We start from the raw sequence: 18,255 nt of genomic DNA, 5'->3' as shown, positions 1-18,255 counted from the left end.
AGACTCGTGCCAGATGCTTAGATTCAGAGGGACTGGGTTTATTTGGTCAAACCCTTCCCCTGAAATACGTTTTTTTAATATTGAATATTTTAAATGTCTGTTATCAAATTCCTTTGGAATTAATTTCAAATGTATTGTGCTAGCTCAGATATTTTCTTTCTACTTTTACATTAATACACATATGTCAAATTTATATATAACTCAGCTATACTACTAAAATTAATTTCTCATCTCATCTACATTAGAAATGCTTAAGCAGCAGGTATTTAAAAATCTCAAACTTATAGCACAAGCTATAAGAGACTGCTTAACATAAAGGTCCCGGATCTCCAGTCCCCCCAACCAAAATCATAGCTTTTAGTCTTTGGTGATAGCAGTAGCTCCAGTATTCTTAAAACCAAACTCAAAAGAAAAGTGGTTTTTTCTGCCTGTTCAGGTAACACATAGTGTCCATATTCAAGCGTCATATGCCATAGAATGATGTATTTCAGTACTTAAATATTTCTCAAAGCTAACACTTTTGTGGGGAGGAACTTCACAAGAAGTTTTAGTTTTATTTCTTTTTTCTTTTCTTTTTTTAACTGAATTAAAGTAGTCATTGACACATCAACATTCACCAGGAAGAGAAACACAGTCTGAAAACAGCTCTGCCTAGCAATGCAAGCCTCTTGTGTGGTTCCTCATGGTCCAACCCAGTTCTTAGAAGAAATGCAGCATTTGAACTCATTTAGATCCTGCAACGAGGGGCACAAAGCTTTAATGGCTTGAAAAATCTGGGATGTATTGTGTCTGGGCCACCATTCTCCATCTGCACAGACGGAGTGACAGGAGGGGAATATTTTGAAAAGCAATACATCTGTGTGAGTAAACTCAAGCAGTATGTTAAAAAGTCACCTGACAGCTAACCTCACAGGATATTAATTAGAGTCCAAATTAGAAACAAATATGATAAATGTGCAACTCAAACACCTAAAAATTCCCTCTCTTCAAATATGTTTTTATGTTATATTTTGGGACACAAACATAATAGCTCTCTCAAAATATCCCCATTCCTTTCTTAATGTAACATTTATTCTGTTATGTTGATTTTGTTCATCTCTGAGCTGGAATTTAACAGTAGATTAGATCACTTTAGAGATTTTGTTACTATGGTAACACTGCGCTGCAGTTATATTTCTTCACCTCCAATTTTGATTTTGAGGTGACTGGTTATATTTATTCCTGTCCTTTGCAGGATCTCAGTGTGATGAAAAAGCATTTACTAGAAGAAAAAATGTTAGCATAAGCTCCCACCATAAGGTGGGCAGTCCATACTGGTTAATTTGTGCTGAAGGTTAAGTATGCTAAGAATTAAATGCATTCACTTAACTTTTCAGGGCTTTAAGTTCTAAATTAAATTACAAGTGAGTGAAGTTTGGGCTGATCCACCTTGGATCTCCTCTCTGAATAGGTTAGGAACAGTATGGTGCTGCAAAGGTATATTGAGAAGAGACCGGCTCCAGTTCATCTGAGAGAGATTTATCATCCAACACAAAGATGCAGAAAACCAACCAAGCAGCATCAAACAGATCTCACTATATGCTTTATAAAGCCTTTTTTCTCATTCAAAGCTAAGATCCATGCACCCTTGGACTACAAAACCTGGAAACTACCTCCACCACAAGCAGCCCACCTGTCCCCCCACATGGAGCTCAAGCTACACATGCAGGGGGCCACAGCACTACTGCTCTGTGGAAAGATTCTTCTGTACTTGACTGACCATGCCTGGCTTTATTGGCCTATAATAGTGGCCACCTTTTGCAAGCACTCAGTTAATAAAAATAGGGATGATATTAGCAGCCAGGCTTATTAAAAGCATCACTTGGCACTTCCCATGATGGGCTTTTATTTCACACTACTTATAGTTCCGTTAAACTGCAGTGAGTTTTTAAGATAGGGAGATGCTCATCGAAGATGGTTTAAGACTAAGGGGCTTAATATTCTTACTCACCCTCTGCAAAAGAAGTAAGACTTTTCAGCCAAAGTAGCGCAAAAGCAGATAGCCTCCTGCACAAAATTGCTCTCAGAAAACAGCTAAGGAATTGTAAGGCTATCCTCTTATTAAACTATGACCAATATAATGTATAGTCCACTCCAGGCATTTCTATCAGTCTGATTTTTTTCATGAGAAATTGCAAGAAAAATAAATTTGGGGCAATTTCTAGTGTAAAATTACAGAAAAACACACTTTTCCCACATGGCTTTTGTGTCTTTCATCATCCTATGAAAATCAAGTCAAATTCAGACACCTCAAGAACCTGTAAAATATATAGCTCGCACGCAGAGGCAAGACTAATTTTTGGAAGCTAAATATCTCCCACACAAATCCCCTCTCCCCAGACACAGTGGATCCTCAGGTCTCAACTTCCACTCTCAAAGGAGCAGCCAGCATTGTTCCATCCCCTCTGAGCTCCCAGTGGCATCCATAAGCGCGTGCAAAAACCTTTGCTGCAGACAGCAGGAAGGATTAATTACTTTTTAATTAGTGAACATTACATTAGCCTAGTTCTAGCAGCAGCCACAGGGTGGCGATCATGTTCTGTGCTAGCAAATTAATGGCTTTTCGATTGCAAGGTCACTTTGCGCAAATAAACATCATGTGTATCCTCTCGAAGAAGAGTCTTCTGATTCCCTCTCCTAATGCTGAAGAATTGCAGAATTCATCACATCCCACCTGCACCTGATTTTCTTTACCATAAATCTTAATTCCCATTCTTAGCTTATTTAGTCAGTTGGTCTTGTTCCATTTTTATTTCTCCCTCCTTCTGTCAAAGAGTCGAATGAAAATTACTGCATGATGTCATGCTAGCATTCATTTAGACCCAGCAATCTTTTTTAAGGTTTGCAGGCTACCTCTCACAAAGATATCTGACTGAATAGCAACTGGTAAACACTAAACTGCATATCAAATAGCATAACTCAACTCCAGTGGCTCCCTAAAGCTTCGCCTTTGTCCTTGAGGCAACACAAGTAACTACTTAATATTTCAACGTCTCTTTGATTGTTTTTATAACATTTAGTTACTAAAGAACATTAGCTGAAATGCAACATCTGTTTGCCAGAAAAAAGTACTTTTTAAAAAAATATATAATTTAACGGCTCCTTCCAATGAGATTGATTGAGACATAAAGGTGACAGGTATTCACACAGAAACCAGGAGCAATTCCACAGGATCCAGTTAATCTGCATTAGTATGAACAGCACAATAACAAAAATAAAGGAACAATTCAGAGCACAACAGCCAAGGTTGCATTTAACAATTAACAGGGGGTGGACTTGCTAAGCTTTGATCACCTCTGTGGGAAAGTGATCACCTCTGGGGGAAAGAGGGGGTTCGACCTCATGATCTCTTGAGGTCCCTTCCAACCCCTACAATTCTGTGATTCTGTGACATTCTCTGGGGATTAAAGCTCATTGGTAATTTCTTGCTAAAAAGACAACTTGATTTGCCGATAACTCTTGTGTCCATTTGCCAGTGTGTTTGTCAAAGCTCTCCAATCAGACTGGCAGAACTCATGCCTACTTTGTACAAGACCAAGTAAACACACAAGAGAGAAGGAGAATCAGACTGCTATATTCACTCTGCCTTGACGCTCACAGGTTTTCCAATTTGATTTTAAAATAAAAATGTATTAGCATCTAGCTAGGCAAACGAAATTTTACATCTAAAGTAGGCCAGGTTGATCTTGATGGATTGAGAGAACCTGTCTGGAATAAAGATGATTATGCCCTACAGGAAAAAAAAAAAGAAAAAAGAATGGGCAGCTTATTTAGGATGCAAATATTTTGACATTTATTCAGTGCTTTACTTGGCAGCAGCAGCAGAAATAGCGCATATCCTTCCTGTACCACTTGACAGAGACCTCAGCAGGAAAAGGCAAAACTGCTGAAAACATACAGGCATGATGTAGTATCACTGGGCAGAAATCTTTGGGCATAGAATGAGGGTGCTTGGGTTTTCACAACTCTGAATCAACACTGAGATCAGTTAAAGCCATGTGCCTCTCACCACAGAAGATGTATGCTGGTGTAGCAAAATTAATTCACTTGGTGGGCATACACAATTCTGTCACAAAACCAGGCAAAAAGATTTACCCTTTCCTGCTCTCTGCTTTGAAACACTGGATTTGCATTTTTGATGAATGACAACTGCCTCTTTGAGAAGTTCTCCTATAAGCGACATCATGGGTTTCTATCCATATATGAATTAAACATTCCAGCAACATTGGCAGAAATTGTCTCCCTAATTGCCTCGGGTAGCAAAACCACAGCACATATTACTTTACTCAAGGTACAAGCCAATCCTGCCTTATTAGGTGTCATCACTACTGACTTTCAGCAAGTGAAGAGAGAAGGTTGCTGGCCAAAAGAAGAGAAAACCTGTCACTTCACTACATCTCCAGGAGAGCTCTGGCTCACAGGATGGTCCAGCAAGCAAAGGCAGCTAGAGTTAGGAACCTTACTAAATGTGCGGGTTGAGTCAGACAGGACACAAGACTGGAAGATCATGTTGCCACAGGAAGGAACTGAGTAAACACCAGGAAAGGTTGGGCTGAGGAACTAAATTGTTGTAGACAACTTGTTGTAGCAAGAAGACATTCATGCATGCACTGAGGACAAGTCGTTGTGCTAGCCCTGTAAGGAATTCAGTGGAGTAGCTGAGAAGCAGAATAAACTTGAACAAATTTGTATTTCCAGGCAACTCTTCTCTTTTGTAAAATGAATGCAGTCTGTTCTCAGAGTGAGTCAGATGGTCTCAAAGAGAAAGAACAGCATCTCCAGACGGAGGTCTTTAACCATTTACACAACTCTGTGTTGCTCCTATGGACAGGCAAGTAGACTTGGTAGTTTATTCGATAGATGTACCAGGCATAACTTGCCTGAATCTCTGTCAGTGAGCAGAGCTGGGCATGGAAATCCTCCCAAGGCAAGGAGCCCATGAGCTGTGGGATTAACACCAGGTAAACTAACAGTGGGAGAGGGAAGCCAGACTTGGTGTGCAAAGAAAGGTCAGACTCTCACAGATTTCCTCCGGAAGAGATAAGATACAAACGTGAGACTCTGTCTTTGTCTCCCTATTCACCAGAACTGGTACAGTGCTGTGCCACTTCTCAAGCCTTTGGGAGTGTAGCAGTAACTTCGCATCACTCTGTAACGGCATTTCAAACAGACCGCACCATCTTACCGGGAGAACGGAGCAGCCATCTACTCTTGGATATGAGAAACCAGGTTTGAAGGGCAAGGAAGGCTAAGTTGTGTGCAATCCTCCTTTAGCCAGAGAGGCACAGCGATGCTTTGGGCTTCGCAGCAAAAGAAACAGTTTGCTCTCACCAGCACAAGTGCATCTTAGCTACCTCTGCAAGATCCTAAGGGTAATGGAGTATCTGGAGGATCTTACCTGGAGATTGAAAGATGAAGTGAAGTATACTTGCGGCTCATCTCATCCAGGTGTCTCCTTGTTAAAAGCAATAGTGACTTGCTCTCTCTAGGACCTGTCAGTGAGTTATGTGGGACGTGTGAGCCTGCTCCTAGGGAGCCTGCTTTGGCAGAGAGGTTGGACCCGATGATCTCTTGAGGTCCCTTCCAACCCCTATGATTCTATGATTCTATATCACATCTACCCACACCCCAAGAGAAACACACTCCAGCCAGCAGTGAACAGAACCAAATTAGCAAAGCACAAAATGAAACTCTGAGGCCCACTAAGACAACAATCATGATTTGCCATCTGCAAAGAAACTACAAAATTATAGCATTAAAGGAAGTTCTGAATGCCTAAACTGTTGTGCTGTTTACTGTTTGAAGTGCTTAGATGCGCCCTTTTCCCCGTATGGCAGCAAGATCTGCAAATTTTCCTGATCACTTTTGATTTTCAGAATGGCCCATTCTTTTTTCACTATCACGTAATTCTAAGTTCAAGTGTACCACAACAATAAAAAGGCATCACCCATGCTTCTGGCCACAGTTGGCACCAGGTCTTTCTGCTAATACGTTTTAGCTAGAGAAATTTGGCTGCTTTCACACATTTTATTGATTACGTTTTTTTTGCATTTTATTTTAAAAAGAGACTGGTGAATAGAATTAATAGACAATTATGCATAACATGTCAGAACCTCATCTGAGTAATGGAAGTCAAGATGGCTTTAAGATGGCTGAGCAAAAACCAGGACCCTTTAGAGAAATAATGTAAAAGTAATCTAACATACCTTTCATCTAAACACAAGCTTTTCAGTAGCTAAGTGAAATTCTTTTTAATATATATTTGCATGTACTCCATGTATATTCTGTATATTTAATGTATTATTGCTTTATTAAGGTGTGGAAATGAATTTGCCTTCCAACATTTACTCTGTTATTATCTGTTTCAGCTTTGTACTACGTGTTCCCTAATCGAGGACACTAGATTTCTATTCATGTTTTCATTTTTTGGTGTCCTTGCAGCTGACTGAAAACAAGGATGGTAAAGGAAAGTATAAGACGATTTTTTTATTAGTCCTTAGCTGACAACAATATTTAAACTGTTGGCTGATCACACGATTTAAAGGAAAAAAAAAGAATAAATCTCAAAGATAATCTGAATGTTATGAATTTGAATCTACACTTTAAACATGGTATGCCATTTTGACAGTGCTTGTTTTGGTCTGTATACAGCTTTCAATGAAGGATCACGCTCAATGAATCAGGCACCAAAATGTGAAACATTTAGCTTAGACACCTATTTATATAGGAATTAGGCTTACCAAACCAGCTAGAGCTATATTAGTTCATCCCCTGAGTTTCAGAAGTGAAGAGGTTAAGGCAATTTCATGCTTCCTTGTTTCTGACAGCGTGAGTTCAGTGGCTGTGAAGTCCATCTGCAGTAAAGCACTTAGCCACAGGCAATGTGGTCTTCTTGCTTTTTACATTGCGTAGATGTTCCATGAGAGTGATAATAAGACTAGCTGCAAAATGATTACACTTGACCCTACACTTATGTGGTTATATTTTATACACCAGAAAAGCGTTAATTATATGTAGAAATCTAGTAGCCTCCGAAGGCTAAAGTATCAAACAAAGATGCTAAGACAAACTTTTGTTCTTCGATAAATGCGTGTGCTGTTGTGCCACTGAAAAGAGATGGGCTCTTGAAGAGGAATATTTGGACCCTGTCAACTTATATATGGAGTTGCCCTGACTTAATGACATATCTAAACTCTGCTACTGAATTGTAGGTGTGATTCAATGTGTAAGTTTTACCCTTGCTTCACACAAATTACCATGCTTTGAGTCAAGCTAATTATTATTATAGGCTTCCTTTCATAATCTTTGAATTCAGAGTAAAACCGTATCTCACTATGGTCTCAAAAGAAAGCCTCAGTGCCCTAATTTATGATTAAAATCTTTGCCTCCCTCCTATTGGTGCCTCCAGACACAAGCCCTCACCTCTTTTGCTGGGATCACCTCTCCTTTTTCCCCAGGACTACAATTTTGGGCTTCCAAGTAGTGACAATTTCCTGCCATTGCCCCAAAGACCTAACCTTAACACAAGTACTTGCCTTTGTGTTCTCTGTTAGGGACAACAATAGGGGGAAACAGGACACTCATTTGCTTTCAGAAAGCTCTCTATTATTTTGTGTAGGATAAAGAGTTAAAAGAAAAAGTTTTAAAAAAACCCCAAGATGAGTTTACGTATATATGCTACATTTACCAGCTATCATCATCCATCATCCCTTAGGTATCCTGATAAACACAGACACAAATTCTGCTTGCTGTCTGTTTTCCAGCCTTCACCTCCTTTTTAGCCTTCACCCATCACATATTAGGACAGGATCTTTATACCCTTTTCTTGTCTGGTCTCTATGAGTGGATACAGGCAGCTTTCTGCTAGAGGAGCAGCTTTCATTGAATAACTTGACCGAAACGCTGAGTTAACTACTTATTTGTCTTAACAGCCAAGAGCAAACAAATAATACATATATGCACATCACACAAAGCACTGACAAAGGCTCTTGTATTTTTTCCTATCTTCTATCATATATCATTACATTTGACTCCTTAAGCCACATAGCTTGAGAAGATGACTTCAAAAACAAGGGTATTAGAGCATCTCCTGTGGGGTGCATCAAAAGGAACATGGCCAGCAGGTCAAAGGAGGTGATCCTCCCCCTCTCCTCTACCCTGGTCAGGCCCCACCTGGAGTATTGTGTCCCGTTCTGCGCTTCCTGGTATAAAAAAAGAGAAAGATCTTCTTGAGAGAGTCCAACAAAGGGCTACGAAGATGATTAAAGGCCTGGAGCATCTCCCCTATGAGGAAAGACTGAGCGAGCTGAAACTATTCAGCCTTGAGAAAAGAAGACTGAGAGGGGATCTTATTAATGTTTACAAATATCTGAAGTGTGGGACGCAGGGGGAAATAGCCAGCCTCTTCTCAGTGGTGTATGGGAACAGGACAAGGGGCAATGGCCTCAGCTTGGAGGAGGCCAGGAAATTCCATACTTTTCCACAGTGAGTGTGACAGAGCCCTGGGACAGGCTGCCCAGGGGGGTGTGGAGTCTCCTTCTCTGGAGATATTCAAGACCCACCCAGACACCGCCCTTGTGACCTGTCCTAAGGAACCTGCTTCGGCAGGGGGGTGGGACTCAATGATCTCTGGAGGTCCCTTCCAACCCCTACAGTTCTGTGATTCTTGTGTGCCAGGTTTGATACTATATTTTTCAACAACCTTCTGCATTTATACTGAGATGTTCAGAGTATAGCTGAAAGAAACCTGGTTTTATTTCTGAAAAAACACAGTTGTAGTCTGTTCATCTTTGTTTGACATAGGTGAATTTTAATGTGACTGGTGTGTATGAATGCAGAACCTCAAATCAAAACTGCATCTATAGTTTGGGTTTTAGCGAAGCTGCTCACAGAGGTGGTGAATTTTCAGGATACTTGACAAGCTTTGCCTGAAATTCATACTGGTGCTGAAACTTAGCAGTCTGCCTGTAAACTTTAGCATCATTCCCTCTTTTCCATCCTCTTTCCCTGGCAAGTTCCTTTATTACTAAAAATGCAAGAACATCATTCAGGAGACACTGAAGTTGCTGGTTGTACATCAAGCAATGTAGCGGTCTCCTGAATTATTCACTTCAGAGGATATGTTAGTAATAGAGGGTAAGCACTGTTTTCCCCAATGTCTGATGTTCTTTTGGCACAGATGCTTTGGTGAAAGACTTTAGTGGCTGTGGAAACGTTGGGGTTCAGTCAATTCAGTGAGTGTTGGGAGGTTATATGCACTGAAAATGAAGGAGCTGACTGGTCCAGGATTCCTTTTCTTTCCATATCCCCATAGGTGCCAGACAATTTAGACCTTACACTACAGACCTAGCCAAGTCAACCCCTGTTTAAACTTGAATAATATCAATAAGCAGTGCTTTATACACTACCTACAACTATTTGTTGGTTTCATCCAAATCAGCTTTTAATATCAATCTGCAAATCTAACTACTTGGCAGCGAGCGTGCCTTCTCACAATAGAGTTTTTGGCTGGGTAAAGACCTCCTTCCCGAAAGCATCAAGAAATTTCTAAAGCATCATGAAAGCCCAAGCAACATGCAGAGAAGCACTGGTGTGACTAGCGGTGGGGCTAGGTACCACCCCAGGATCTAACTGCATCTTCTTGGAAGGGCTCAATTTTGTCATGAAGATGTGATCCGTGAATCTACCTCCCATCTTTTGGAAGAGGGAGGGGAGATGAGCACAGCTGTGACCCTGAAGGTGGCATGCTGTTTATGAAAAATTAGTATATTTAAAAAAAAAAGAAAGTAGTAAATGAAAAGCATTAATACACGCACTGGCTGTACCCTTACTCCTCCTTGAGATACTCTGTGTGCTGGTGGGGACTAATGGGCACTTCTTCACTTCTTACTGAGGCAAAACTCTCACTGGACCCATGAGATTTTTATCCAAATAATGAAAATATCACAGCAAGGTCATAATATTATATTTCACAAGTGACACTTTCAGAGGTCAGAAGATTTCAGTTACTGTAACGTATGCATTGCTGGATCAAAGAGCTTGCACTATGGGGAATAAGAGATTGACATCCAAGAAAAAGAAAAAAAAAAAACCATGTCTAGGATAAAGAAAAGTTGCTTCATAGAGAGCAGACCTTTCAAAATGCTACATTAATACTAAAAATATACACTGGAGGCTACCGTGGCAGCCTAGGTGCATGAATGGTTTCTACAAAGGCAGCCATTTATTTAACTGCATATACCTTATCATGGGGAGTGTGCTACACAACTCTATAAAAGGCTTGCTTTCATCTTCAGTGCCTCTCCTACAAGCAAGACACTATTATACTCATGAACAAACGCGAGTTACCTAGCTCACCAGGAGCTAGGCAGAGTAGGGAGCCTTCATAAGGATATTTATTCCTAAATACTCTCATTACAGAAAGGCACAAGAGCTTTTGCAACTGATGCATCTGCTGCGGGTCAGCGCAGTTGTTCAAAGGTTGTGCCACAACAATCCAGTCTTGACCCAGCTGATGCCCTCCAGCTCTATCGAACAGGTAACTGAAATTTGTCTGCAGGTTGCAGGTGCATAACTGAAAAGAGCAAAGAGTCTGGCCATATGACTAGAACATATATTCTGTATTTAAATACAGGAATAATTGCTTATAACTGATAATGAATGAGACACAGGCTACCTTTTCAGTACTGTACACAAACCAGGCTATTTACCACTACCTAATTTGTTTCAGGGACGTGAAGATATTCATCTATTTGGCATATTTTGGCCCTTAAGAAAAAGACAATGAGTTCTGCTGTAGTTCAGTAAAGTGCAGCACAAAGCCAAATTGCACAGCCTGTCAAAGCTACGTAGGGGCAGCAAGTTATTAACAATCTGCCCATTACCATCAAGGTGCAGCAGCTGGAGATGGCTCGCTGCTGTGAACATTCATAACGGCTCTTTCTTCTATCAATATTCCTGGATCTAGTAAGTGTCTGAAGAAAAGAAAGGTTTCAATAAACTGCCACTCACTAATGCAAAAAGGAGGGGGGGAGGGGAAGGAAGGATAGGGAGAAAGAAAGTATTTTGAGCGTGACTGCTTCAATGCAAACCAAACATTGTCAATAGCTCCAGCTGAACCGCCAGGACTTGTAGGAGCCACGTAGCAACAGACCATTAATAGCATCAGATTTTTGAAGAATCATTACTGTAGTCCCATGATACAAATATTGACTTTCACGTGTTCCTTCATGTGGGCTAATCCCTCTTGTCATTTTTGTAATCCTCATTCCCGCACCTTGTAGGCTCGAATCATGTTTTCTGTGCAATAGCCTGTTATGTCAAATGAAGACATTCAAAAGGCTCCTGAAGCCTGGGGACAGGCCTTACCGTTGGTCAGAGTTTCACAGGCAGCATTCAATGTCTCAATGGAATAATAGCATTTTAGAAAACTGCATGTCAGCAGCTACCTGGTGGGCTTTGGATAGGAGTGAAGTATTGCCCTTCCAGCTAATTAGGGTTCACCATAAAGGAAAACATCAACATACTTTGGTTAAAAAAACCCCAATCCTTTTAGACTTGATCAGCAAATGATGTGCATTGTATGTGTTGTACAGTACGGGCAGAATTTCCATTCTAACTTCATTTGATGTTGCCCACCGTTTTCTGATCATGTCAAGCCTCTTCTTCCCTCTGCCCCCACCCTTTAAATGAGGTAAGATTTTTGTGTATTTTGGGATTAGGCGAAAAAAATATGGAAAAATCTTACTCACTAGTATAGAAATTAAACACTTTATCCCATCCCAGGCAAGTAGTTTGGTGAGCAGGGGAATTTACAAACTCCAACTTCCTCACAATTCTTATCACAGAATTGTAGGAGTTGGAAGGGACCTCAAGAGATCATTAAGTCCAACCCCCCTGCCAAAGTATGTTACTTAAATTACTTTGGATTACAGGGTGTTCCTACTTTCCTGATCACAAAAATTCCCTGACCTGCATTAGTAATTAGGTATGTCATAGCTTTTAACATAGAAAATAAGGTTTAAAGTCTTCTGTAATAAAGATGTTGAAGTGATGAAAAGGACAGATGAGCTCTTTTCTGCCTCTACCCCAAGACAGGAGATGCAGAACTCCTGTAGAGTCAATGTGCACAAGTGAGAGGAGGCAATATGCTGATAAGACTATTCCCCTTTAATAGCTGTCTTCTTTTCTAGTTGACTCAAGCTACAAATCATACACAGCCTTCCACTCTTAATACTCAAGGTGGAATGATCAGACCATCTATCTTAAGAAAATCCTCTAGTATTTGTAACACTAACACTATGTGTATCTATAGAACAGACAAGTAATTAACATAGGACTGGGTGGAAAATGCATTACGTTATTGTGCACTAAGGCAAAAAAATTGACTTACAGAGCATGCTTTCTTCATTTTTGTCATTAAAGATACTTAGCAATATTGGAGAGATGCGTGGAGGTAACTTTGTTCTCTAAAGATACTGCTGACTTTGCAAGTAATTGCAAATTTGTCAATGAATTTGCACTGCTTGCTTGCAATATTTTGCTGGTCTGTTGTTTTAATGTCACAGCAAATTCCTCTTGAAAGTAGAAATTTACTATACGTTAGTTTGTCTGAAACGTTGTGATAAGAATCACTTTGGCCTCATTTTTGTCAGCCTGTGAAAAGCAACCCCTGTAACTCATAAGCATTTACTACTCACCCAAAAATAGACCACTGATAATTCCCCTTTGTTCTGTCCACAATTTGCATTCACTATTCATGTGTCTCCACAGCCAGACTCAGTAACTCAGGTATGGATTAATGAACATTAACAGAAGCAAGAACTGAGAGTCTGAAGTTACTACACCAGATACAAGAACAAGATCCTGTTCTATTAACAAGATGTTTGCAGAGGCATTTTGAAGTTTTGTTTTTCATTTTCTTCCCTCCCACAGTCCCTTGAAAGGTAAAAAGGAGATTAGTACTTTGATTATTTCACAACAGGAGAATTTCTCCAGTGATGCCTAATGGTTTTTTGTAGAGAAAGGCCAGTCACCATCGATTTAAGCACTGCTGCTTTGATTTTTTTTTCCCATACAATGGACACCATTGCTACAGTAATAAAGAAATGCGTGTTGTAAAGGTAGGGTACAATAATGCCTTAACATCAAGGAATGACTATCCATGTGCGTTGCCAGATGAACAGTTACTGGCTATCCTCTCTACTGAGCACAAAGCAGCAACACTGTAAAGCTCTGCCCTCTCCTATCATTTAGGCATCCACTCCTATATAGAATCAAAGAATGCTTTGGGTTGAAAGGGATCTCAAAGATCATCTAGTTCCAAACCCCTGCCATGGGCAGGGACACCCTCCAGTTGACCAGTTTGCCCAAAGCCCTATCCAATCTGTCCTTAAACACTTCCAGGGATTGGGCAACCTTAAACACAACCTCTCTGGGCAACCTGTGCCAGGGCCTCTCCACCCTCACAGTAACGAATTTCTTCCTAACATCTAATCTGAACCTCCCCTCTTTCAGCTTGAAGCCATTACCCCTTGTCCCATGGCTACACGTCCTGGTGAACAGTCCCTCTCCCACTTTCCCATAGGATCCCTTTAAGTATTGGTATGCTGTAATTAAGTCTCCCCAGAGCCTTCTCCGGACTGAACAAGCCCACCTCTCTCAGCCTGTCTTCATAGGAGAGGTGCTCCAGCCCTCTGATCATCTTTGTGGCCCTCCTCTAGACTCACTCCAACAGCTTCATGTCTTTCCTGTACTGGGGACCCCAGAGCTGGACGCAGTACTCCAGCTGGGGTCTCATGAGAACAGACAGGCAGAATCACTTCCCTTGACCTGCTGGCCACACTGTTTTTGATGCAGCCCAAGGAACAGTTGGCCTTCTGAGCTGCTAGTGCACACCTGAGCTTGTCACTGCTCAGAACCCCCAAGTCCTTCTGCTCAGGGCTGCTTTATATCTATTTTCCTCCCAGCCTGTACTTGTGCTTGAGATTGCACTGAACTGCATGCAGAACTTTGCACTTGGCCTTGTTGAACTTCCTGCAGTTTGCATGGGCCCATCTCTCCAACCTGTCAAGGTCCCTCTGGAAGGCATCCCTTCCCTCCAGTGTGTTGACCTCACCACACAGCTTCGTGTTGTTGTTGAACTTTGAGGGTGCACTTGATCCCACTGTCCATACCACTGTCCCTCTACCAACCCCTGACGAACACCAGTCATCAGACCTCCATGTGGACACTGAGCCATTGACCAAAAGCCTTTGAGTATGACGATCCAGCCAGTTCCCTATCCACCTAGTGTTCTTTCAGCTGAATCCATGTCTCTCCAATTTAGAGACAAGGACGTCACTCAAAGGTGTCAGATACCTTGCACAAGTCCAGGAAGATGATGTCCACCATCCTTCCCTTGTCCACCATCTGTTACTCCATCATAGAAGACCACCAGGTTTTTAGGCACAATTTGTCCTTAATGAAGCCATGTTGGCTGTCATTAATCACCTTATTCTCCATGTGTCTGAGCATAGTTTCCAGGAGGATCTGTCTGCTCCATGATCTTACCAGGCACAGAGGTGAGACTGATCAGTCTGTAGATCCCTGAAACTTCCTTTTTGCCCTTTTGAAAAATGGGAGATTATGTTTCCTCTTGTCCAGTCAGTAGGTAGTTCACCAGACTGCCAGAACCTCTGAAACATGATGGAGAGTGGCTTGGCCACTTCATCTGCCAGTTTACAGTGAGGGTGACAGATCCCTGGGACAGGCTGCTCAGGGGGGTGTGGAGTCTCCTTCTCTGGAGATATTCAAGACCCATCTGGACACCTCCCTGTGCGACCTGTCCTAGGGAACCTGCTTTGGCAGGGTGGTGGGACTCAATGATCTCTGGAGGTCCCAATCCCTAAAATTATGTGATTCTGTGATTCCTTTAGGACGCAAGGATGCACCTCATCAGGGCCCATGGACTTGAGCACCTTCAGGTTCCTTACGTGTTCTTGAACCTGATCTTCTCCTACAGTGGGCAGTTCCTCACATTCCTGGTCCCTGCCTTTGCCCTCTGTGACTTGGGTGGTGTGGCTAGAGTTCTTGCCATTGAAGACTGAGGCAAAAAAGTCATTCAGTACCTCATTCAGATTCACCTGTTCCATTCCAGAGAGGGCCCACATTTTCCCTCATCATCCTTTTCTCATTGATACATATGTAAAAACTTTTTCATCCTTTACATCACTGGGCAGATTTAGTTCTATCAGGGCTTTTGCTTTTCTAACCTGATCCCTAGATGCTTGAACAGTTTCCCTGTATTCTTCCCGGGCTGCCTGCCCTTCCTTCCACCCTTGGTAGGCTTTCTTTTTATGTTTAAGTTTGCCCAGGAGGTCCCTGTTCATCCATGCAGGCCTCTGGGTGTCTTTGCCTAATTTCCTCTTTGCTGAGATGTATTGCCTTTGGGTTTGAAGGACGTGACCCTTGAATACTGGACAGCTGCCTTGGGCCCCTCTTCCCTCCAGGGCTTTGTCCCGTTGACCTCTACCCAGCAGTTCCCTGAAGAGGCCAAAGTCCACTCTCTTGAAACCCAGGGTAGCCAGCATGCTGTGCGTGTGGTGATGATCCTGTAGTTACTACTCACGTTTAGACATGTCAATAAAATGAGAATTTGGACCACACAAACCACAATTTGAGTAGAATTGATGTATATACTTAGTGAGTTTCATTTCCTACCATTACTTGCTCTGCTACAGATAAAATTGTAATGTAAGCTATCTCATCACACCAAATCTCACCTTTAAGCGCTTATCAGGCCTTCGCTAGAAAACACAGAAGTGCTGTTATATGCAAGATAGCATTTATCTCCTCATCTGCTTGTGGTCCAGCAAACTATTCCTGTTTAGTTTCATTCATAGTTTAGGGCATGTATTTTATACTCGTATTTAACTGCTGAAAGGCTGGTGATCAAACTCCAAAGCAGCAGTTTCAAATACCACTTGCATTAAGCTTTTTTTACTGATGTTATATTTAATTACTGAAATTATGAGACAGCTTAATTATAACCAGCCACACAAGCTTACCAAACATTTAAAAGATAGTCCCAGGTTCAAATAAGGAGGATTTTTTCCCCTTTGTTCTCAACACAAAGTACAGCAGTGCAGCCCTGAAGTGAACATCATGGTATTGCTGTAAAGTCTTTTTCTTTGGAGGAAAGCTGGTGAGCAGAACTGACGTAGTAACAAACGACCATCTTCTGCAACCCCAGAAATAGAGGTTCACAGGAGACACACACTCACAAAAAAAAAAAAAAAAAAAAAGGGGTGGCTGATTCAGGGAAATTTTACAGGTATTAACCACCTGCAGTCTGAATTTATCAGCCCAGGAGAATACAACTTACAGATGCCTGCTTGGCCAAAATGAACATATTTATTCTATAGTAGCCAGACTGACTGTGGTACTACTTTTTTGTTTAATGTGAGCCCACATTTAAATTATAAAGTTATTTCACAATTCAAAGCTTAGTGCCTAGAGCTACTTTCTGTGCTACAGAAAGCTACACTGTGATTTTCATGAAGAATAATACCTGTATTGTTTACAGAGCAGGGCTAGAGACAGCTCTGCTCACTACCACCTGCAGGCATTGAAAATTAGAACAAATGCATGCTTAATCATTTACCAGGGAAATGGAACAGCTACAATAACAACAAAAAAGAAAAAATAAAGGTTTTACTAGATTAAAACAATGCTATGAATAATGCAATATGCTACAAGAGTGTCAAACATCAGCTCTTTTTGACCAAAAGCTGTTCCTCAAACAAAACCCTGAGGAGAAAGACTTCAGCGTGCTGGTTGATGAGAAGCTCAAAATGGCTTGGCAATGCACACGTGCAGCCCAGAAAGACAACCATATTCTGGGCTGCATCAAAAGCAGCATGACCAGCAGGTCAAGGGAGGTGATTGTCCCCCCTCTGCTCTGCTCTCATGAGATGCCACCTGGAGTACTGTGTCCAGCTCTGTGGTCCCCAATGTAAGGAGGGCATGGAGCTGTTGCAGTGGCTTCAGAGTGCCATGAGGATAATCAGAGGGCTGGAGCACCTTTCCTATGAAGGCAGGCTGAGAAGGTTGGGCTTGTTCCTCCTGGAGAAGAGAAGGCTCTGGGGATATCTTATTGCAGCCTTTGAGTACCTGAAGGGGACCTACAGGAAATCTGGGACTAGTTGCAAGGGCACAGATGGATAGGGCAAAGGGAAAATGGCTTTAAACTGAAAGTGGATAGATTTAGATTAGATATTAGGAAGAAATTCTTCCCTGACAGGGTGGCAAGGCCCTGGCATGAGTTGCCCAGAGACGCTGTGGCTGCCCTCTCCTTAGCAGTGTTCAAGACCAGGCTGGAGGGGGCTTTGGGCAGCCTGGTCTAGTGAAGGGTGTCTCTGCCCATGGCAGGGGGCTTTAAGGTCTTTTTCAGCTCAAACTGTTCTAACATTCTGTGATTCACTAGTAAAGACCTTTATGCTTGTTGGCTACTTAGAGGCTGCAGAGAACATTTAGTGAGAGTAAATCCAACTGTGAGTTGAAGCTCACAGCTTCCAGAAAACAAATACAAATTAATTTTGATTAAAGCATTGTGCTCAATTATAGCATTCTTTCTATAAGACAGTCCAAGGTAGAAAAGTGATTGGTAATTCTGCAGCTTTCATTTAGTACAGTGGGTTGATCTAGTCAAGCAGTAAATACCTGAGAGACTACCAGGTGTATGTCATTCATCACCGGATGCCTCGTGCACACAGCTCTCCAGCTGGGCTCCTTTCACTCCCTGATTAGGAGCACTTACAGCAAAGGCACATTTTAGTTTATTTGTAAAATAAGCTGCTTCACCATGGACAATAATGATCAAGATCAGAGCCTGGCTAAAGCTTTTTGTCTGGTGCATTTTTGGTGAAAGCAGGTGAACCTGAGAAGGTCTGAGCAAACTTGGTGGAATAAATAAATATTTCTTAGTGTTTATTTTTGCATCCTTATTAGTTGAGTTGTTAATTAAATATTAGTAAGTTGTTAAATAAACTTAATTAGTTAATTAAAATAAAATAAATTTAATGTGAATTAAAAGTAATAGGAAGTACAAATGTACTCTGAGTTTATATGCACCAAAAGAACAAGTATCTGATGTACCTGCTTCATCTTAAAAATATAAATATACTTCCACAATTATATTAACTACATTACAAGAACTTAGAAATTCTTCTCTTTCCA

This window comes from Gallinula chloropus, assembly GCF_964237585.1.
Source record: "Gallinula chloropus genome assembly, chromosome: 3".
In the NCBI taxonomy this organism is placed as follows: Eukaryota; Metazoa; Chordata; class Aves; order Gruiformes; family Rallidae; genus Gallinula; species Gallinula chloropus.
Note: the sequence above shows the minus strand (reverse complement) of the source record.